Consider the following 15,518-nt stretch of genomic DNA (forward strand, 5'->3'; position numbering starts at 1 on the left):
GTTTGGTAGCACTAGGGCACTCTCCACCTATCTCTAGGTGCATTTGGTAACAGGTAAGAGTGTTGGTGCTAGTCTCTGATCACTGATCATGCAGAGCAGTGGAATGCAGCCTGAGTGGATGTTGGCCACCATCTGTTATCAGTCCAGTGGTGTTGGAGGGGTAGGGTAGCAGGTGTGGGTGGATATGACTGAGTAGAGTCACTGGTTCCCAACTGCTAGAGGAAGATAGAAAGAAAAAAAAGGAGGGGGAGGAAAAGGAATAAAAGGAAAAGAAAAAACAAAGGAGTTTGGGAGTAGGGAGAACTGAGAAGAAAGAAAAAGAGAAACGAAAGAAAGACAGGGCTGAAAACAAATGTGGCACAATCCTGTTGTTCTGGATCCCTCTTCTCCCCCCCACAAAAAAAAGAAGATGAAGAAGAGAAAAGAAAGGGATGAGGAAAGGAAAAAGAGAAAAGTATACATGGGGAAGACAGAAGAACTTAGCAGAAAGATAAAGAAAAAGCACTGGTAGTGGGGAGGTTTCCCTGACTGCTGCCTGGGTGGGGATGGGGAGGACTGCACCTCTGGTCAGGTCACCAGGCTGTTATGCAGGGCAAGTGGGGTGGTCACACCTCTCAACTCAGCTGATCACTGATGTGGGTGCTGGTGCAGTTCTGGGCAAGTGAACCACTTATCTGGTTCCTGCTCTGATTGGATCACTGCTTGCAATAATTCAAAATGGCTGTGCTGTGCAAGTGGGCATTTACCGCTTCTTGTTCACTGTTTTTGTTCAGTCTTCTCACTGATATTTGATGTACTTCTTTATCTTTTCCTTTGAAGCTCTGAGATCCAGGATTGTCTTTGTAACCATTTTCCTTGTTTTCTTAAGTCTTTATTTTACAGGGTCTGAGTAGTGTATCTGCCTAGTCTGCCATCTTGTCCAAGTTCCAAAATATTAATTTCTTCTATTTTAAAATAGTGACACAAGCCTAACAAGTTTCTCAGGAGAGTTGGGTTTTTTAACTGAAAAAAAAAGTAGCTGCCTCATGCTTTTATTTTAGCTAATTTTATAAAACTGGATTGTATTCATGCTGTGACTGTAGGGGACTAAAATGACATTGAAAGTATATGCTTTTTCCATAAAGGATTTTCTCAGAGGGGGCAAGGTTGGAGGATTTCATGTGATGTATCTGTGCAAAAAAAAAAAAATCTGCTATAGAGAATAAATTTGATGCTGTGTCAGGACCTTTAATTTTTGTTTTTCTCTCCAGTTCCTGGAAGCTCAAATTATATTGAAATGAACTGAGAGTACCCCTAGGGCTTCATTCTAAGTATCATCCATAGGGATCTGCCACCCCAACCAATTTTTTGTGACCCTTCTTGCCGCAGTCAGTAGTACAGCCAAGGGATGGGGCAGAGAGACACAAACCAGCTTCTGAACATTCATCCTCATCCAGGAAAAAGCCTTTAGTTGGCATTGACATTCGTTTGCAGAGAGCTGTACCAAAGCTAAACCCATTCTTTTCCCTCTGCCTCTCCTCCTCCTCCCTCTCCTTCTCTCTCTCCCTCCCCCCTCTCTCTTTCTTCTTAAAAATTTTTATTGTGATTGGTTGAAAGTTTACAAAACAAATTAGATTTCCATTCAATAATTCATACACATTTGGATTCATGACATGAATGCAGTCCTCACAGTGTAACAGCGTTCTTCCTGCTTTCTCCTTGTGTGTACTGTTTCCCTTCATCCTTCTTTCCTGTCCCTTCCTGCTTCTGAGCTTTATCCCTGGGCAAATGCTGCCATTTTGATCTCATATAGTTGATTGTTCTAAGAATTGCATAGCTCCCTGGTATTACTGCTCACTTTATAGGCTTGTCTGTCCTTTGGCTGTTCAGTTCCAGGCTTGAAAGTTGTGTAAAGGCCATAGACTCATGGGTTCCATAAGTCCCTATCAGACTGGTAAGCCTGCTCTTTATTATTATTTTGAGTTTCGTTCCACATTTTTCTCCCATTCTATCCAAGACCTCCTATTATGATCCCCTCCAGAGTGGTCAGCAGTGGAACCCCGGCACCATCTAGTTCTTAAGGCCTTTTGCTTGTGTAGGCTGGAGTTTGTGTGGTGTGTTAGTCTCTCAGGCTAATTATTTCCATGCATCTTCGATTTTCTTCACTCTTCTTTGCTCCAGAAAGGGAAAGAACAATACTTGCATCATAGGCAGCTGCTCATGCTTTTAAGACCCAATTGCTACTCACCAAAGTAGGATGTGGAACATTGTGTCTGTGGGTTATGTTGTGCCAATTGACATTGATATCCCCCAAGACTATGAGCCTCAGCCCCCAAACCCAGCAACTCATTCCCTCAAGGTGTTTGGTTATGGCTAAGAAGTTTTCATAACTTTGTTCCCTGTATGCGCTACTATATCCTTGGATATATTTACAGCATATATAAATACATATGTAGAACTATCCTCTGTCAAACCTATATATATTCATGGAAGTAGTCCCATTCACTTCCTCACTCCTGTTCAGCTATGTATTCACTCATAAATTACTGTTATTTCTATTATTGCAGAATATTGTATATAATGATACTTCTGTTGCCTTTAACTCCTGTGCTCTTCCCATTTTCTTCCTTTGCTTTCATTGTTTTATGCTGACCTCTCCCTTGTTGTATATTACCTTTACTTTCAGCCAAGTTAATACAAGTCCATTCTCTAGTTAGTGATTTACCTTCTCTCCCCCTTCTCACCCCTGGTAATCTTCAAAGAATGTTTCTTTCTGTGAATAAACCTTTTCTTGACTTTTTATAGTGGTGGTCTCATACAATGTTTGTCCTTATAGTTAATGCAGCATAATGTCTTCCAAATTCACCCATATCATGAAGTGTTTCATGGATACATTGTTATTCTTGAATGTTGTGTAGTATTTCATTGTGTGTATATGCTGTATTTGTTTGTTTATTCATTGATGGCACTTAAGTTGTTTGCATCTTTTTGCTTTTGTGAATAATACTTCAGTGAACATGGGTATGCATTTATCTGTTTGTGTGACAGCTCTTATTTCTCTAGGATCTGTACCTAATAGTACAGATTGCTGTACTACTGAATTTCACATTGCTGAATTGTAGGGTATTTCTACTTCCAGTGTTTTAAAGAAGTGCCATTCCATTTTTCACAGTAGTTGCGCTGTTCCATTTTCCACCGTGGTTGTACCATTTCACAGTCCCACCAGCAGTGTATAATGGTTCCAGTCTTTCTATACCTTTTTTTGACCCTTTGCTATTAATGATAATATCTCGTTGTTTTGATTTGCATATCTCTATGGCTAATGATCGTGAGCATTTCCAACTAAAAAAGAAAATTACAGATCACTATCCCTCATGAACACAGAAAAAAAAAAAAAAAAATTCTCAACAGAATCATAGCCAACAGAATCCAACAACTTATCAAAAAATAGAACATCATGACCAAGTAGGATTCATACCAGGTATGCAAGGATGGTTTGACATTAGAAAAACAATCAACATAATCCACCTCATACATAAAACAAAGAGAAAGGACCATATGATCATATCAATCAATGCAAAAAAGGCATTTGAGAAAATCCAACACCCATTCCAGATAAAAACACTCAGAAAATTGGAGTAGCAGGGAAAGTCCTCAATATAATTAATGACATATACATTAAACCCATGGCCAACATTATTCTCAAACAAGAGAGACTGAGAACATTCTTCTTGCAAATAGGAACCAGACAAAGATGCCTTTTATCACCACTCCTATTTGGTATTATGTTGGAAGTCCTAGCCAGACAATAAGGCAACAAAGGGAAAGAAAAGGCATCCAAATTAGCAAAGAAGAAATGAAATTATCTCTAATTGAAGATGATATGATCCTCTTTATAGAAAATCCCTGAGATTCAACAAGAAGACTACAGGAACTAAGAGATTCAGTAAAGTGTCAGAGTACAAGAGCAACATAGAAAATTCAGTTGGAGTCCTCTACACTAACAAAGAGAACTGTGAAAAGGAAATCAGGAAAACAGTACCATTTACAGTAGCCACCCAAAAGATGGAATACTTAGGAATAAATCTAACCAGAGATACAAAATACCTATACAAAGAATATTAAAAAACACTACTACAAGAAGCCAAAAGAGACCCATATAAATGGAAGAATATACTATGTTCATGCATTGTTATTGTTGTTATGTGCTGTCGAGTTGGACCCGACTCATAGCGACCCCTCCTTGGGTTTCTGAGGCAGTATCAGTACAGAAGTAGATTGCCCAACCTTCCTTCCGAGGAGTAGCTGGTGGGTTTGAACCTCCAGCCTTCTAGTTAGCAGTCATTTGCCTTAGGCACTATGCTACCAGAGCTCCCTGTTCATGCATAGGAAGACATAATGCATAGGAAAACATAATATTGTGAAAAAGTCAGTATTCCCAACGTGATCTATAGATATAATGCAGTCCTGATCCAGATTTTATCATCATTCTATAAAGAGATAGAAAAACTAATCGCCAAATTTACATGGAAAGGAAAGAAACCACAGATAAACAAGGCACTGCTAAAGAGGAAAAACAAATTAGGAGTCCTCACACTTCCTGATCTCAAACCTACTATGCAGCCAAGATAGTCAAAACAGCCTGGTATTGGTACAATGACAGACGCATAGCCCAATGGAACAGAATTAAGAACTCAGAAGTAAATCTATCCACCTGTGGATAACTGATCTTTGCCAAAAGGCTGAAACCCATTATATGGGGAAGATACAGTCTCTTTAGTAAATGGTGCTGGTAAAACTGGACATTCTTTTGCAGAAAAATGAAATCAGATTCATCTCTCTCACCATGTACAAAAACTTAACTCAAGATGGATCAAAGGCTTAAATGTAAAACCTAAAACTGTAAAAGTCATCAAATTAAAAATTAGGGCAAACTTAGGGTCTCAATCCATGGCATAACCTAACATCTAAAACTTCACAAACAGCAGAAGAAAAACTAGACAACTGTGACCTCCTAAAAATTAAACATTTATGTCTGTCAAAAAACTTCACCAAATGAATGAAAAGAGAACCTACAGACTGGGTAAGAAAAAAAAAAAAAATGGCAGCCATATACCACACAAGGGACTAATTTCTAAAATACAGAGATAACTTCAGTACCTCAACAATGAAAAGACAAACCATCTGTTTAAAAATGGTTGGAGGACATGAACATCACCAAAGAAGATATTCAGGCAGGCAACAAACACATGAAGAAATAAACCCATTATTTTGGATGGAACTGTAAGTACCCCAGTTATTTTTCAGTCTGTGTATGCCAAATAATTTGGGCAGTGTTTTCTTAAGTCAGTATGGACTGGTAAGTGGATTTCAAAACAAATGACCTGAATGACTTTGGTCATGATTGAAACAAATATTACCTGATTCAGGGCCCAGCTGTCCTCCCCTCATGTTTGAATTTTAAGTCTAAGCTTGAGGCATTTGGGCCAGTAGCCATCAACAGGTGACCTTCAGCCTTACCTAGACTGACAGTTCTTCTTTTCATGTAAATCAAATGTAAACTGGATAATATTCTCCCAGGGTTTTTGTATCCAAAAAGAAAAAAATCACTGCCCTTGAGTCAATTTTGACTCTTAAAGACACTGCAGGACAAACTAGAACTGTCTCATAGGATTTCCAAGGTGTTAAATCTTTAAGGAGGAGCTCTGGTAGTGTGCCTAAGGCACTTGACTGCTAACCAGAAGGCTGGCGGTTCAAACCCACCAGCCACTCCTCAGAAGGAAGGTTGGGCAACCTACTTTGGTAGTGATAAAACCTCGGAATTCCAAGGAGGGGTTGCTGTGAGTTGGCACTTGACTGCTAACCAGAAGGCTGGCAGTTCAAACCCACCAGCCACTCCTCAGAAGGAAGGTTGGGCAACCTACTTTGGTAGTGATAAAACCTCGGAATTCCAAGGAGGGGTTGCTGTGAGTTGGGTCCAACTTGATGGCACATAACAACAACAACAACAAATCTTTAAGGAAGCAGACTGTCATATCTTTCTGCCATTGAGCAACTGGTGTGTTGGAGCTGCTGACCTTTTCAGGTAGCAGAGTAACATTTTCACATTGCATCCTTAGAGCTCCTTGGTCATTCTATCAGTCTTTAGAAATAGGACTGCTGTGTTCTTTACCAAGCTGATATTTCCCCCTACGCATACATTAAAAAAAAAAAGTAAAGAAATTTTAGGAACTCAGTAAAATGTTTCCCATTCAAACCAGACACATTTGCATTACAAAGCTACTTCTACTCTTTTGCCTTAGAGAATCTGTCTTCTTAACCCTAGGTAGTGACTTAGGTTGCTCTGGGAACCCATAAGACAAATCAAAGAATGTGAATCAGATTTTTTTTTTTTTAAAGCATTCCCCTGGGAGCAGAAGGCAGAGAAGGCTGGGATTTAAGGGAACTAAAAGTGGCCTTTCTGTAACTTTGAGAAGGGAATGAAGAGGAAGGCAGTATCAGGGAAAAAGAGGAAGAAATAAAGGAAGTGGAGGAAAAGACCTACAGAAGGATGAGGATTGAGAACAGTCTCGGGGATAGAACTGTGTTGATTGTGCTTCCTGCTCCAGACGTTTAAATTGTCCTGAACTGGCAAAAAAAAGTTGACTTCCGGGGCACACCGAACAATATTTAAAATCTGGCTGCCCGTAAAATTAGAGACACATAGGTACCAGAGGGATAAGAGCAGCAGGCAGAGATTAATTTGGGGAGAAGCAGGGTGACTCAGAGTTCTTGGAGTCTAGGACCATTCAGTTGGTGGTATACTCACTTTAAGTCTGATTCTGGGTTCATATGCATGTTCTAATGTCTTTTAGACTGTCTACCACAGACATCTGAGGCACAGAGTTTTGCTTTAGACGTTTTCCTGGCTGCTTTTTGGATATTATCCTTATCTAAATGCCTATTTAGGAGCTCTGGTAGCATAATGGCTAAGGCATCTGACTGCTAACCAGAAAGCTGGCAGTTCAAACCCACCAGCCACTCCTTGGAAGGAAGGTGGGTCAATCTACTTCCATAGAGATACCATCTTGGAAACCCAAGGAGGGGTCGCCATGAGTCAGATGGGACTCAGTGGCAATGGGTTTAAATGTTCATTTTGTCCAAGCACTTCACATGGTGGGACTGCCTATAAACAGAGAGGGTTTCCTTCTCTTTTTCTTATCCTGAACTGGGATTCTATTCCCTTTTGTATCAGCTGTTCTCTTCGGAAGCGTGAGGCATCAGCTTTAATCAGTTTATAAGATGCCTGACCTAATTTTACATCTGCAATAAGATCACTATGAATTCTCTGCCTCCCCATGGAGGACAAAGCTCTGGCTTTCCCCAGCCCTCTGCAGTCTTTTTCTGTGGAGGAAGTTAGAGAGCCTGGCAGACTCTGTTCCACACTGCATCACTCCAAGAGCAAATGTATTTATATATTAATTTTATATAAAAAAGATCCGTCACAGGGAGCCAAAGATTGAATCACAGGCAGAAACCTGATTTAAGGTTTAAGGCAGGATGGCAGCAGGCAATGTCAAAGAGCCAACGCTTTTCAGGGTGGAAGTGAGAGGGGATTGAAGATTTGCTTCGAGGGAGTTCTGCATGTCACTCTGTCCTCACAGACACGGTGTATATTGAGTACACAGCTTGTGTATTAGTTTGTTATAGCTGTGTAACAAATTACCACAAACTAAGGGCTTAAAACAACACCGATTTATTATCTCATACTCAGTGTAGGTCAGAAATCTAGGCACAGCCTACCTGAGCTCTCTGCTCAGGGCCTCATAAGGTGGAAATCAGAGTATTGGCTGAGCTATACTCTCCTTGGAGGTACAACTAGGGAAGGATCTGTTTCCAGTTTCCCCCAAGTTGTTAGCAGAATTTGTTGCCTTCTGAGTATAGAATTCATGACAGCTTGCTTCTTCAGAGCTAGCAAGGGACAGAGAGCATCGTTGCTGCCTACAGTCTTTGATCTCTAGATCCTGTTTTAAAGGACTCACCTGAGTAGGTCAGGCCCGCCCAGAATCATCTCCCTTTTGATTAACTTAAGTCAACTGCTGAGAGAGACTTTAATGACAAAAATTTCTTGACCATGACCATATTATTTTAGTTAGGAGCAAGTAACAGCAGTCACCCTCACTCAAAGGGAGGGAATTATATGAAGGTGTGACTCACTGGGGGTCACCTAAGAGTGTGTCCTCAAAACCTTGTTAGTCCTCTAAGGTGCAGAGGGTCCCCCAGTCCTCACCCCATAAAGGAACCAAATGTGGTCATAGGATCAGGAAAAGAAATGTCTTTCAGAATAAGCTGCATTTTCTTCTCACTTAGCAGATCATTTGTGAGTTCACATAAATGGGTTCATGTGGATAATAATCAAGAAATCATAATGAACTAATTAGATTTTATTTATAATTGTATACCTCATTCAAGCTCATTATTTATACTTTTTTTAATAATTGCATACATCTTGTGATTGCTTCAGATTTAAAGGTTTTATAAGGTTTGATATCTGCTTTCTTTAAGGCTTTTAGCATATGATAAATCATTTTCAATGAGGGGTAATTTTTTTTGTAATTAAATTATATTTCATATACATATATAAATATATTTCATGTATAACACATATTTTACATATACAACACTGCATTATCAGCAATAACATTAATCTACAGGTAAATTATTTTTAAAAAGTTTTATTTTAAAACGTTATGCCCTGTATACTGAAGATTCTTAATTTGTTTTTTTTAAAGTCTTCATTTATAAAAACCTAAGACAAAATAAAGAGATTGAGGAGCGTTTCAATTCCAGTATATTTGGGGATGATATTTAGGGGAAGGAGGTTCGTGGTCTACCTTTTTTTTTTTTTTTTTAAACCTATAAGGCCAAGACCAATTGATAATAACAAATGTCAGTTATATTCTTGGCAACTGAAGTCCTCAAGATCATTCTGCATTCATAGCCTGGACTTTCTACCTTTAGTGTTTTTCCTTCATTCACAAAATTCAAAGGGCTCAACCTAGAGAAGAATTGGACATGTAATACAGAAAACCATAATATCCTACGGCTTAAGAATTTAAGAGAATGGAGGATGCCATTCCAGAAATAAAGCTTCAGAAGAAGGGATTGAGAAGCCCAAAGGAGACAGCGAATCCTGCATAGGAGGTCCCTGGAGAAGCACATCATGCTGGGTTAAGTACAGGGTCAGCATAAAAGGGGAAGACTCACAATGAGATGGATTGATACAGTGACTGCGATAATGGGCTTAACCATGGTAATGATTGTGTGGATGGTACAAGTCTGGGCAGTGTTTTGTTCAGTTGTAACACGGGGTCTCTGTGAGTTGAACCCAACAGCACCTAACAACAACAGTACATGTAGTTTACATTTCTGCCTTTTTTCTTTTTTCTTGTGCCCCTTCTACTCCCCCCCCCCTTAACTCTTCCCACTGCCTTGCCAACTGCAACTTACAATTCTTAAAGCTTGGTTTGAGGTGTAGCCATTCTGCCCTTCCTATTTAACAAGAATTTTCAGCTATATACATGACTTCCTGCTAAACATTTCCAAGCTTCCCTTGCAGCTAGATATGGCCATGTGACTAAGAGCTACCAATGAGATACGAGTAGAAGTGACGTGTGAAACTTCTAGTCATGTCCTTTGCTATTCTCCTTTCCTACAGGCTGAATGTGAAGTTAGGATCGGAGTAGGTTTAGCCACTTTGGCTCATGTTGTGGAAGCCATGGATTAAAGATGACAAGGCAACAAAAGAGAAAGAGGCTAAGTCTCAATAAACAGGGAGTCATTGTGCCCACCGTGGACTTTCACATAAGAGAGAAAGAGATTTCAATCTTGTTTAAATCACTGTTGTTTTTGGTATCCTGGTTAAAGCAGCCAAAGTAATAACTCTAACAAAAACACCAGCTCAGAGACAGTGAATCATCAATGGTGCTGGCTAACAGCATAGCGGTAGAGAGCACAGACTTTGGTACCAGGAAGTCCTGGATTAACTTTTAGGTCCACTCCATCACCCATGTCTGTGGCTGAATCCCAATTTCCTCTTCTGTAAAATAGGGTTGGGAGCTCTGGTAGCATAGTGCCTAAGGCGCTTGACTGCTAACCAGAAGGCTGGCCGTTCAAACCCACCAGCCACTCCTCAGAAGGAAGTTTGGGCAATCTACTTCTGTAGTGATACTGCCTCAGCAACCCAAGGAGGGGTCGCTGTGAGTTGGATCCGACTCAGTGGCACATAACAACAACAACAAAATAGGGTTAATAGCAACTGCCTCACTGTACATTGTATAAAACCAGAGGATGAAAATTTAATAGTGTACAAAATAGACATAGTCCCTGTTTTCAAAGAACTCAAGATCCAGAGGGGGAGATAGAAAACATATAAGAATTCCAAGTTGTGAAAAGTGGTAAGAAGGAGCAAGGAGAATACTGAACAAGGGGTCCCACAGAGGAGAGGAATAAGAAGGAAGCATTTGGGCCTAGCACCCTTCTAGCCCCATTAGATACACATCCATACCAGCAAGAGAGAATTTCCTGTTCTCCTGGTTCCTGACAGCGCTGCAATCAAATACTTATTTGAATTTTGGATTGACCTGTCTCTGCTGATTAGACTACATGCCCTGTGAAGGCAATGTCCATATTTTTCTTGTTCATTGCTGTAAAGGTGAGGCATCTTATTATTAGCTGAGGGAAGAATGACTAAATGATCCAAATATGGATTGTGTACCTTTTTAGCAAAGGTTTAGTTATATCGTCTTCAAAGGAGGCTGCTTGGAGCAGTTTGTGCTATCTCTGACAATTACGTGGTGAAGTTTCCTTATATTACTAGTATTTATTATTGACTTGTTAGCACAGTGCCTGGTGTAGAGTGGGTGTTTTATAGATATCTGTTGAATGAATGAATGTGTTTCTAGTAACACCTCAGTTTTCATGGTTGGAAATCTCACCATGATGAACATTCTAGCCATCAGGGATGTCCATCAGTGGGATGAGGTGCTCTGGGAAGCATAGAGTTCCCTTTTGTCTGAGGTGTTCAAGAGAACACTGGAGAATTTTCCAGTGTGTTGCAGAGGACGTCACACTTTGAACAAGGGGGATGTGTTTTCTGAGAGTATATGTTCTCTACATACATGTATAGTGTGTGTACTTGAGATATTTGAAATGAGCTTGTTCTGAAGCTAGTTTTACATTTTTACTGAAATAATCTCTGTACTATGAGGTTGCTTAAACAAATCTTTCTAAAATATAAGGGCAAATTGAAGCTTGTTTTCATCCCACTGAGTCCCAAATTCTTAATGGCAGCAAGTTTTTCTGTACTTCTTGGAACAAGGAAGCACAAGGAAGCTGTCAAATCCACCTGGAGACCAGAGACAAGGAGCCTGCACTAGATGCTATTACTTCATGCCACTGTGTCCTGCCCTGACCTTCCACCTCTATGCTCCTTAACATATTTCTACCATGGAAATGCCCACATCATACTATAATCTCTTTTGATGTCTGCTGCCACCACTAAATTATGACTTCCTTGGGGGAGCATAGACTGTGACTTACTCATTCCCCCCCCCCCAAAATCTCAATGCCTAGTATCATGGTGGATGCATTATATTTTATAAATAGAAAATATTTTTTCAATATTTCTGCACTGTCTTCACGCACAGCTGGTTGTTGATGTCATTGTTAGGTGCCATTGAATCAGGTCCAACTCATAGCGACCCTGTGTCCAACAGAATGAAACACTGCTCAGTCCTGCGCCAGCCTCACAAGCCTTGCTATACCTGAGCCCATTGTTGCAGCCACTGTGTCAGTCCATCTCGTTGAAGGCTATCCCCTTTTTTGTTGACTCTCCACTTTACCAACCATGATATCCTTCTCTAAGGAATGGTCCCTTCTGACGACATGACCAAAGTAGGTCAGACAAAGTCTAGCCCTTCTCACTTCCAAGGAGCATTCTGGTTGTGCTTCTCCCAGCACAGATTTGTTGGTTCTTCTGGCAGTCCATGGCACTTGCAGTATTCTTCACCAACACCATATCTCAAAAGCATCGACTTTTCTTTAGTCTTCTTTATTCATTGTCCAGCTTTCACACACATATGAAGCAGATGAAAATACTTGGATTAAGCACATGTTAGTCTTAAAAGAGACATCTTTGCTCCTCAGCATGTTAAAGAGGTCTATTGCAGTACATTTGCCCAGTGCAATATGTCATTTGATTTCTTGACTGCTGCTTCCATTGGTGTTGATTGTGGAACCAAGTAATATGAAATTGTTGACAACTTCAATATTTTCTTCATTTATCATGATGCTACTTATTGGGCCAGTTGTGAGGATTTCCGTTTTCATGTTGAGGTGTAATCCATACTGCACACTGTAGTCTTTAATCTTCATCAGTAAGTGCTTCAAGTTACCTTGCCTTACAGTAAGCAAGGTTGTGTCATCTGTATATTGCAGGTTGTTCATGAGTCCCCCTCCGATCTTGATGCCATGTTCTTCAGATAGTCCAGGTTCTCCGATTATTTGTTCAGCATACAGATTAAATAAGTATTGTGAAAGGATACAACCCTGGCACACTCCCTTCCTGATTTTAAACTATGCAGTATCCCCTTGTTCTATTCACACAACAGCCTCCTGGTCTATGTACAGGTTCCTCATAAGCATAATTAAGTGTTCTGCAATTACCTTTCTTCTCAATGTTATCCATAATTTGTTATGATCCACACAATCTAATGCTTTTGCATAGTCAGTAAAATACAAGTAAACATGTTTCTGGTATTCTTTGCTTTGAGCCAAGAACCATCTAACATCAGCTATGATATCCCTCATTCCATGCCCCTTTCTAAATCCAGTGTTCATTTTTGGAAGTTCTCCATCAATATACTACCACAAACATTTTGAATTATTTTCAGCAAGGTTTTACTTCTGTGTGATATTAATGATGTTGTTCAATAATTTCCACATTCTATGGGATCAGCTTTCTTTAGAATGAGTACAAATATGGATCTCATCCAGTCAATTGGCCAGGTAGCTATCTTCCAAATTTCTTGGCGTACACGAGTAAACACCTCCAGCATGGCATCCATTTGTTGAAACATTTCAGCAGGTATTTGGTCAATTCCTGGAGCTTTGTTTTTTGCCAGTTCCTTCAGTGTAGCTTCTACTTCTTCCTTCAATACCATTGGTTCTTGATCATATGCCACCTCCTGAAATGAATGAACATAGACCAGTTGCTTTTGGTGCAGTGATTCTATGCATTCCTTCCATCTTCTTCTGATGTTTCCTGCATCATCAAATATTTTGCCTGTGGAATCTTTCAATATTGCAACTCCAGGCTTGAATTTTTCCTTCCGTTCCTTCAGCTTTGTGGGGAGGGTGGGTTCTTTTACCTTGAGAAGAAGCTCTGGTGGCATAGTGCCTAAGACATTTGACTGCTAATCAGAAGGTTGGTGGTTCAAACCCACCATCTGCTCTGTGGAAGGAAGACTGGGCAGTCTACTTCCGTAAAGATTTACCACCTCGGAAACCCAATGAGGGTCACTGTGAGTTGGAATTAACTAGATGGCAGTGAGTTTGTTTGTTTGTTTTCAGCTTGAGAAATGCTGAGGGTGTTCTTCCCTTTTGGTTTTCTAACTCCAGGTTTTTGCACATTTCATTATAATAATTGACTTTGTTTTCTACAGGTACCCTTTGAAATCTTCCATTGAGCTCTTTTATCTTGTCATTTCTTCCATTTGCTTTAGCTACTCTCCATTCAAGGCAAATTTCAGAGTCTCTCCTGACATCCATTTTGGTCTTTTCTTCTTTTCCTCTCTTTTTAATGACCTTTAACTTTCTTCATGTATGATGTTCTTGATGTCATCCCACAATTCCTCTGGTTTTCGGTTATTGGTGTTCAGTGCATCAAATTTGTTCTTTTGATGGTCTCTAAATTCAGGAGGGATATAATCAAGGTCATATTTTGGCTCTTGTGGACTTGTTTTAATTGTCTTCAGGTTCAACTTAAACTTGCATATGAACAACTGATGGTCTGTTCCACAGTCAGCTCCTGACCTTGTTTTGGCTAAAGATACTGAGCTTCTCCATTACCTCTTTCCACAGCTGTAGTTGATCTGATTCCTGTGTATTCCATCTAGTGAATCCACATGTATAACCACTGTTTATGTTGTTGAAAAAAGATATTTGCAGTGAATAAGTCATTGGTCTTGCAAAATTCTATCATGTGATCTCCAGCATCATTTCTATAACCAAGGCCATATTTGCCAACTGGTGATTCTTTGTTTCCAACTTTTGCATTCCAGTCACCAGTAGTGATCACTACATCTTGACTGCATGTTTGATCCATTTCAGACTGGAGAGCTGGAGGAGAACTATTGCCCTGGTTTTATTGGTGAAGAAATGGAATCTTAGAAAAAGAGTGAATTGCCCCAGTGCTAACTTCCATAGCTGGTGTTCTGGGTAGTTGGCTTTTGGTGTGGCTCTCTTTTGGCAGCTGAGTGAGTCCATGCTCCTCATAGTTGGTGGTACTTAGGGCAAAGGATTGATTTGCAGTCCTCAGTAGAAACTTTTGCACACACTCAAGGGAAATCCCTGGAATTCATGTGAGATGGAGTGAGGAATAGACATCCCTCTGCATCACTTTCTCTGCTCTCTGCACCATCTTTCATTGTCTCTATTACCACCCCATCTTACTCATCTTTTGTCTTACTGGCTTTCAGAACATTCCTAACCACTTGCCTTCCAGTCTGCTCCCGTTTCTGCCAAGGGAGAACTTTGCTCTTTTCAGTGGCTGCTTTTTCAGAAATAGATCACCAGGCCTTTCTTCCAAGGCACCTCTAGATAGACTCCATCCTCCCACTTTTTAGTTAGCAGAAACCAAAACCCAACCAAACTCACTGCCATTGAGTTGATTTCAACTCATAGTGACTCCCATAGGATTTCCAAGGCTATAAATCTTTATGGAAGCAAACCGCCTGATCTTCTTCCATGGAGAAGCTGAGGGTTCAAACCACCAACCTTTTGGTTAGCAGCCAAATGTCTTAAGCACTATATCACCAGAGCTCCTTAGCAGAAGAGCACGTTAACCATTTGTACCATGCAGGAATTCTGGAACCCCCATCCCTCTCACCATTTCAAATTTCTACCACTGCTCTTAGGAAGAAATACTGAAGCATCTATAAGCCAGCATTTGTTCCTGAATTTCCTTATGGTGACTAATGGGTAACACCTGTCCTTTGGATTCCCTCTTGTACCCTTACTATTGGATTTATCGCTGCAGTAGTTTAACCATAACTAGAAAAATGTAGCTCTCTAAAGTCCCTATAATGTTGAGGTTCCTAATGTGGTTTAAGTTATTTCTTGTGTCATAAATAAAATAGATGGCACTATTATGGACCAATACCCTGAAAAGAAAAGGCACCAAGCTTATAAATAATACCCACAATAGGGGTTTGAGTAGATTCCTGAAAGTGCTCTGGGGGAGAAGAGGGCTTCTGATGTAGGACAGGGGAGTTGGTGGG

This window comes from Orycteropus afer, unplaced genomic scaffold (assembly GCF_000298275.1).
Source record: "Orycteropus afer afer isolate SDZICR_OR568_19922 unplaced genomic scaffold, OryAfe1.0 scaffold00067, whole genome shotgun sequence".
NCBI lineage: Eukaryota > Metazoa > Chordata > Mammalia > Tubulidentata > Orycteropodidae > Orycteropus > Orycteropus afer.